The sequence below is a fragment of the Mastomys coucha genome, unplaced genomic scaffold, assembly GCF_008632895.1.
Source record: "Mastomys coucha isolate ucsf_1 unplaced genomic scaffold, UCSF_Mcou_1 pScaffold14, whole genome shotgun sequence".
Classification (NCBI taxonomy): Eukaryota; Metazoa; Chordata; class Mammalia; order Rodentia; family Muridae; genus Mastomys; species Mastomys coucha.
In genome coordinates, this window is record NW_022196896.1 from 21,208,739 (window position 1) to 21,214,366 (window position 5,628).

A 5,628-nucleotide genomic window follows, 5' to 3' on the forward strand; every position below is an offset into this window, starting at 1 on the left:
ATAAACACCAGAAATGTGTTTCTGACTTCATTACATGAAGCTCTGATACCACTTAAGCAAACATGTTAATAAATAATAGTAATAACTTTCACTTTTCACTTTTTTAAAGACAAGTCAGTTTTACTTAAATCAGGACTGTCCATCAAAAACATTGATCTGAGTTTGGTGTATAAATTAAATTACATTATATATTAAAAGTCATGAGACATTTGTTTTGTAATAAATAAGGCAGCAGAATTACTACTCATTAGTAGCCTTTTTAAGATAAGTTATTAGGTCTGACCATTCTCCATTCTTCTTAATTCCAGCAAAGATCATTTTTGTTCCAGGGATGTACTTTTTAGGATTCTCCAGATACTCCATCAGGGTATCCTCTGCACAGGTGATGCCTTTGTTGTTGTTGGCATCTGTGTAAGAGAATCCAGCAGCCTGACCTGTCTTCTGCCCAGATAGACCCTGGAGATTTGGTCCAGTCTTATGCTTGCTTCCCTTTTCCACAGTGTGGCACTGGGCACACTTCTAAACAAAAAATCTTCTTGCCTTTTTCAACATCACCCATGTTTAATTCACTTCAGGCTGGTCGATAACTTTTACTTTTATCTTTAGTCAAAAACATAAAAAATTCTCTTATTGTTGTACTTGTTTTTATTGGAATAATGTCTGTGAAGTATAAGTGTTTGGAGAGCTTATACATAGCAAAAACTGCATTGAAACATCCTACACAAGACTTCATTTTTGTGAGGAAGCACCCAAAAATGATTAGAAACATTAAAATAAAGTGGAATTTTAAATCTCTTTATTTTAATTTAAATGCTCTTCATAAAAATACCTGTATAATAGTTGACATTAGGCAAGCTGCTCAAAAATGGTATTTTATTTGATCCTAAATTTAGGAAAAAAAATAAAAGGCTGAAAGGTAATTGACAGAAGGGCAGTCTCTGGAGGTGTTAAAACTTGGGATTTGAGATGACTCCACCTTACTTGGAAACTCAGCCCCATGCTTGAAAAGTTCAGTGACTCTCAACTCATCCTTTCACTTTTCAAGTTGCTCCCTCTTTGCTGATATATGGTCAACTGGCTGTCAGCCTTGAATATGCATGAAGACAACTAAATAGGGCAGGGTATGTAATTTATAGAGTCTAGACTGTTTACATATGTATTAATATAACAAGTGAAATAAATGATGAAATGCTCTGCATGGAAATGCATGGAGATACTACACATCTGCAGTCCAAGGTGTCATGTTATATTTTAAATTAAAAATTCCAGGTACAGATGCTTCAAGAAATATCTTCATACAAGACTATGTCATGAAAATCGAGCCTTTTCAGTCAGAGATAACTAGAAGACAGCCTGAAATGTGAGCATCAGTGCCTAGTCCACAACAGAAAATATATCTCAGTAAGGTTTTAAGACTAAGAATGCAGGTGGCACCTGTAATTCTAGAACTGTGCTCAGAAAACAAATTTTACATGGGATTCAGTATAAAGGCAGAGTAAAAAGCATTTGATTTTGGTGTTGTGGTGTGAATGAGCCATGATTGGAAGTTTAATTGAAGGGAGATAGTCAGTGTGCTGAATTATAAAGTCTATTTAGGATTTCTACTGGGGCTAAAAAGAAGTGATTGGCACCAATGCTTAAATGGCCTGTGAAAATTTCTCTGTAAATGGGGAGACTCATCTACTTAAGTCAATAGTCATACAAATTTTTCTTAAGGGACAAGAATGGTGCAGATTGTCAACAGCTGATAATGGAGTAATATTTTTATACTTAGAACCACTGGAAAGACAGCAATCAATATCAAAGCTGTTGAAGTTTCTGGGGGAATACTCAGAGCATTAAAATGTTTTCTAAACAATGTGCTGACAGCAGGCTGACATATTTTACACAGATGTCACTGCTCTATGGAAACATATATTTGATCCCAGTTTCCTGAGAAGAGTCCAAACTTCCTAAATTGTCTATACCTATTCAGCAAGTCATTCTACTGCATTGAGTTGCTCATCTCCCGGTTTTTCAGGAACAGTTTTCTTTACCATCCCCTCCTGTCTCAGGTCACTCTCCTGTGTCTAAATTGCATAGGAGCACCTCCTTAGGAATGAGGGTCTTCCTTATGTTGGATAGGGTGAGTGCTCCCTGTCTGCTTCAACAGTGCCTTGAAAGTGTGTGGGAGTATATGGCTTTTGTCTCTTGTGTGCTCTAGAGATCTCATCCCATGAGCTATAGGAAAGTATAGTTCATATTCTACATTACAGCCATCTTCTTATTCTCCCCTTGGCTTTGACACATGGGCATTCAATAACTAACTATGGATAGAGCAAGTGATGGGACACATGCTTTCTACCTGTATGCTCAGAAGACTTTCAGTGTCCACACTGCACTAAGACAGATTATCCTTATCCCAAGAAGGAAGTGAGTTGTAATTCTCTAGAGTTTCATTGTAGCTACTACTGGTCTAAAAAAAAATCAATAAAATGACTCCTAATGATATTCTGTTAGACTCCTAGATCAGTTCCTTAGCCAGGCATCATCAGAGAGGCCTCCTCCAGCAGCAGATGGGAACAGATACTGAGACCCAGAGCTAGACATTATGCAGAGAAAGAGAGTCTAAATGGGAGATCTCCATTAAATCCCTCCCCTCAGAGCTCAGGGAATCCCATGGAAATTAAGGTGAAAGATTGCAAGACCCAGGGGGAATGGAGGACACCAGAAAGAGAACTCTGAATAGGCTAAGCAAAATGCATATGAGGTCACAGAGACTGAAGCAGGCAGCACAGAGCCTACACAGGTATCCACCAGGTCCTCTGTGCATATATTACAGCTATTAGCCTAGTATTTTTATAGGACTCCTGGGTGTGTGAATGAGTGGACCTCTGACTCTTGGTTATACAAGCATTATCAGGTATGGGTTGCTGGTTCCTTCTTGTGGAGTTGGCCTTAGATGAAATCAGACACTGTTAGACTATAGATCATCGACCACTTCATGTATCAGATGCTGGGACTTAAAATTGCCTGAAGTTGTTTGAACAGACTTAAATAACTTTGGCCTCCATTAGAGATTTCATCAAACAAACTAAAAGCCAAAACTTGAGTGAGAGTGTGCTCAATGTGAACTCAATTATTGTTTTTGTATATGTCTTCGAGCTGGTGACAGTTTTGAGGGGTGGGACTATTAGTAGTGGCTAAGGTAGAACCAACTGGGCTGTCTCAGCATGTAGCTGGCTATTAAAAGAGAAAGGCATTTCAAGAGCTAAAACAGGAGAAACCAGGTAGAAATTATCTCTCATTGTCAGCTTGAATTACAAACATCTTCCTAAGGAATTGATAGTAGGGGTAAAACGGCAAACTGCGTTGAGAGTATTTATTAACATATGGGGTTGTTCATGTTCCACTTTAGAAATCATGGTACCGAAAAATTCTATAATTCTAACATGTAGTTTCATCAAATTTCTGGAGACGTATACCAAAAACCTATTATAGAGAAAGTCAACGAAACTCATACATGAAGGGTGGCAATGGATAACTCAAATAAAAATCCAGCATTTTTATTCATTTAAATAACTATTTAGTCATCATGCACAGTGAGCTAGGTCTCATTCTTAATGCTTGAAATTCAGCTATAATAAGGGAGATTTATAGGTCAAGAGCAGTGCAGCTGATAGAAATTTCTGCAATGATGAAAATAGTCAATAATCTGCACTGCCTAATGCAATAGTAACCAGCCACATGTGGTCATTGTGCATTGAAATATCTAGTGTGAGTGAGGAGCTGCATCCAGACTTCCTGTTCTATTTAAAAAAATGCTAAACTCCACAAAAGAGCTGATAACGGTCCCCTCTCTCAAAAATACTAATGGTGTCCTCCCCCACACCCGCACTAAAAAAAAAATCATACCTGTCGTTTTCATTTGGGTCTTAATTTTCTCTTGCCTAAAATTATTCAGTTCCCACTAGCAGTATCATCCCCTTGATCAAAAGTTTCTATTCCCAAAGAAGGCATAAGTTTGTGAACCCTTGCCCACATCTCTCAGTCATTTTTCACAGACTTTGACTCACTTCTCTGTCACAGCACTAAACATCACATGGTAAACTAAATCGATTGACATAGTGGGACATATCAGACTCAGGCATGACTGGCAATCCTTCTTGCTATCCTCCTGGAAAAGTCCCCAAGCTCCATGCACTGTTTGACTGTGTGTGGGTGTCTGCGTCTGTCTGCGTCAGCTGCTGGATGCAGTCTCTCAGAAGACAACTTGCTCCTGTCTGTAAGCATAACAGAGTAGCATTCAGAGCATCAGGGATTAGTGCTTGCCCGTGGGATGGGTTCAGAAACACAGGGATTTGCTTACAAATATTATATTTTCTTGTTTTTATAAATATTAATTATAGAAAGTTTTATATCATTATCAATTATAAAACGAGTCTCATGGTGCAGAAATTTATACTTTTTTCCCTTTATTGAAAATAGATTCTTTTCTCATACAACATATCTTGATTATAGTTTCTTCTTCCTCTACTGCTCCCAGTTCCTCCCCTCCTCCCCTCCTGCCTCAATCCATTTTATGTCTCTCATTAGAAAAGAGCAAGCTTCTAAGAGATAACAATGAAATATGACAAAATATAATGTAAGATGAAGCAAAACTCCATCACATTAAAGTTGAACACAACTTTAGGAAAACTTTAGAACACAATAAGAGGAAAAGAATTTGAAGAGCAGGTACAAGAGTCAGAGGAGCATTCACTCACACACCCATGAGTGTTATAAAAATACTAGGCTAATATTCTACCTTAATTTCCACCTTAAGGTCCAACGTAGCTCTGAGGGGAGGGATTTAACAGAGAGCTCCAATTTAGACTCTCTTTCTCTGCATAATGTATAGCTCTGGGTCTCTGCATCTGTTCCCATCTGCTTCTGGAGGAGGCCTCTCTGATGATGTCTGGGTAAGGAACTGATCTATGAGTTTAACAGAATATCATCAGGAGTCGTTTTATTGGGTTTTGAAAGACCAGTAGTGTTTGGTTTTACTGTAGGCCTCTGGGCTATCTGGTTTCTAGTTCTATGTTGTGAAAGCAGTGTCAGGTATGGATTCCTTCTTCTGGAGTTAGCCTTAGATGCAATCAGACACGTCTTAGCCATTCCCACATGTTCTCTGCAATCACTGCAATAGCGTATTTTGCCAGTTGGACATATTTTTGGACCCAAAGGTCTTGTGGCTGGGTTGGTATCCATGTTTCTCTTTCGAAGCTTGCAGAGTATCTTCCTGCACCAAAGAGACAAGAACATAGGGTGAGCGCTCCAAGAAAGTACCAAGGTGACACCCTCATTTTCAATGTGGGTGTTACCCTTAGCAAATGGGGCCCTACTTTCAGTTTAAGTAGAGCAACCTTTTGTCATTGTTTGGGGGATTTCCATGACTAACAACTCAGTTGAATGCACATTAGAAACTTTGCCTGACTACATAAGGTAGCCAGTTGAAATTTGGGGCCCTCTTTAAGATCACTCTCATGCATTCCAGAAAGTTTCCACTGTACTATGTTTCCACATCATCCTCCAAATGTCTTCCCCAATTCCAGCTGCTTCTTCCCATAGTCTCTCTCTCCAACCCTGAACACACCCTGACTTGGTGCT

The 5,628-nt window shown here is 38.8% G+C and overlaps 1 pseudogene; it reads right to left on the minus strand.

Moving 5' to 3' along the window:
• Positions 1–240: 240 nt before the first annotated feature.
• On the minus strand, positions 241–559 carry LOC116089005 (annotated as a pseudogene).
• Between the last annotated feature and the right edge of the window lie 5,069 nt (positions 560–5,628).